Below are 2,632 nucleotides of genomic sequence, written 5' to 3' on the forward strand. Positions count from 1 at the left end.
TTCCATGGTGGTGTCTTTGCATTCCACATATTCACTACCTGCTCATCTGTCACTGGGTACTTGTGTTGTTCCCATATCTTGCTCTCCAACTATACATACATGCATGTATGGATATGTGTGTGTGTCAGAGACAGAGGGAGAGCAGACTTTTTTCCTAATAAAAATTTTTGTGTTCTTCGAATATACACCTAGAAATAAGATTGCTGAATCATATGATAAACCTATTTTTAATATTTTGAGAATTCTCTCTCTGTATTTTTTCTCATAGAGGTAGAAACAATTACATCCCCACCTAGAGAAAATAGCGAAGGCTCCTTTTTGTCTGTTTTGGGCCCACAACCAGCAATGCTCAGGCCTTCCTCTGGGCCCTGCACTGAGGGCTCACTCCTGTCAGTCTCGGGGGATGCCAGAAATCAAACTCGGGCAAGCCATGTGCAAGGCAGACAACTTAGTCGGTGCACTATGGCTCCAGTCCCAGAGGACTTCTTTTTCTTCACACCTCCAACACTAGTTGCTGGCCTTTTTCAATATGGGCTAATCTTGCAGGTATGGTGAGATGACAACTTTTTTTTTTTTTAATGAGCAGCTTTTATGTGCTTGTTGGTCATCTGTGTGGTTTTTTGGCCGAAATGTCTTCTCAGGTCTCCCTATTTTGGAGTGAGGGGGCAGGAAAAGAGCTATTCTGTAGCTTCCATTGTCAATGAATTTTGTGAGCTTCTTTGTGTGTGTGTGTGGGGAGGAGTGGGTGTGTTTGTGCATGTGCGTGCGTGTGTGTACATGTGTGTGGAGAGGGTTGTTGGGAGTCATACCTGGCTTTGCTCAGGACTTACTCCTGACTCTGTGCCCAGGAATCATTCCTGGCCATGTTCTGGGGATCATATGGGGTGTTAGGGATTAAACTGGGGTCAGCCATAGGCAAGTGCCTTAACCTACACACTATCTCTTTTGTGAGTTTCTTATATATTATGGATAGTGGCCTTTCGTCATATGTGTGTGCAGGTATTTTCTCTCATTTAGTAGAATTTTTTTTTTTTTTGCTTTTTGGGTCATACCTGGCAATATTCAGGCATTACTCCTGGCTCTATGCTCAGGAATTACTCCCGGCGGTGCTCGGGGTACCATATGGGATGCTGGGAATCGAACCCGGGACGAGTAGGATATTTTTTGCCTTGGTGATAGTTTCTTTTACTTTGCAGAAACTTATTTGTTTGATATAATTTCATTGAATATTTCTGCTTTTATCTGCTTTGCCATTTGAGTCATATTCTGAAGAGACAACTTTATGCATGCTATTAGATACTTATCCAATTTCATTCCTTGCATGTAGTTCTTCAGTTTTCCCAGCACCTTTCTTCATTTCATGTTCTTGACTCCTTTATCCCAAAGTAACTGGGCATACATATATGAGGATTAAATTCTTGAGTATAAATTCCATTCTGTTGATCTTTGTGGCCAATACCTCACTGGATTTTTGTTTTGGCATGGAAACATAAGCAGAATATTATTCTCTTGTATAGAAGGCTCTTACAATGTTGAATTATATTTCTGTACAATTGTGGAAAATATTCAATGGTTCTCAGTTTACATGGACTAAATTTTGGAATAAATATTGTACTTTTCTAATGGTAAAATTAATACAGGTAGAGTTCGTGCTCACTTGAAATAGACATTGGTCTATAGGTCTATAAGGCAAGACATTATGTTTCACTTTACTAAATGCACAAGTGCTTAGACTCAGCGTCCAAAGAAAACTGACAGAAGAAATATATACAAGTATATGTGACACATACCATAAATGAACAAATGACCATTTGAAAAAATCAGGCTAATATAAAATGAATCCATATGATAACTAAAGCCCTTTCTTAGGGCCACACTAACCACTCCATTATAAAATTTATTCTCTTGGTTATTTTATCTTTGCAGTATCTTTTTAAGTCAGAGATTGTGATGCTTTTATTATTCTTCTGTCTCCAGATTGCTTTGGCTGTTTGGGAAGTTTTTTAGATTTTTATAATTTCATGACCTTTTTTTTTTAAATTTTATTTATTTATTTATTTATTTATACAGTTGTAGATTTACAATTTTTTGTGCTTGGGTTTCAATTATACAATGATCAGATACCCATCCCTCCACCAGTGCCCGTTTTTCACCACCATGGATAATATCCCTCCCACCCCCATCCCCCCATCCCCCCTGCCTCTGTGGCAGGGCAATCCCCTGTGTTCTCTCTCTCCGTTTGGGTGTTGTGGTCTGCAGAAGAGGCATTGAGTGGCAAACATGTTCAGTCCATAGTCTACTTTCGACATGCATCTCCCCTCCTGGGAGGATCCTCCAAACATCCTTTATTTGGTGATCCCTTCTCTATCTGAACTGCCCTTTCCTCTAGGATACCCGGCTGGCCTCTAAGTTATGGAGTAATTCATGACCTTTTTTTCTCTCTCTTCTGTAAAATGTCACTGGAATTTTGATAAGGATTTCACTGAACCTGTATAATGCTTCAGTAAAATGAGCATTTTAACAATGTTAATTCTTCTGATCCATGAGCATAGAGTATCTGTATTATTTGTTTTTTTTATTTTAAGTGTCTTACAGTTTTTTATGTGTAAGTCTTTAGCCTACTTTGATGTTT

Source organism: Sorex fumeus, unplaced genomic scaffold (genome assembly GCF_029834395.1).
Source record: "Sorex fumeus unplaced genomic scaffold, SorFum_2.1 ptg000036l, whole genome shotgun sequence".
In the NCBI taxonomy this organism is placed as follows: Eukaryota; Metazoa; Chordata; class Mammalia; order Eulipotyphla; family Soricidae; genus Sorex; species Sorex fumeus.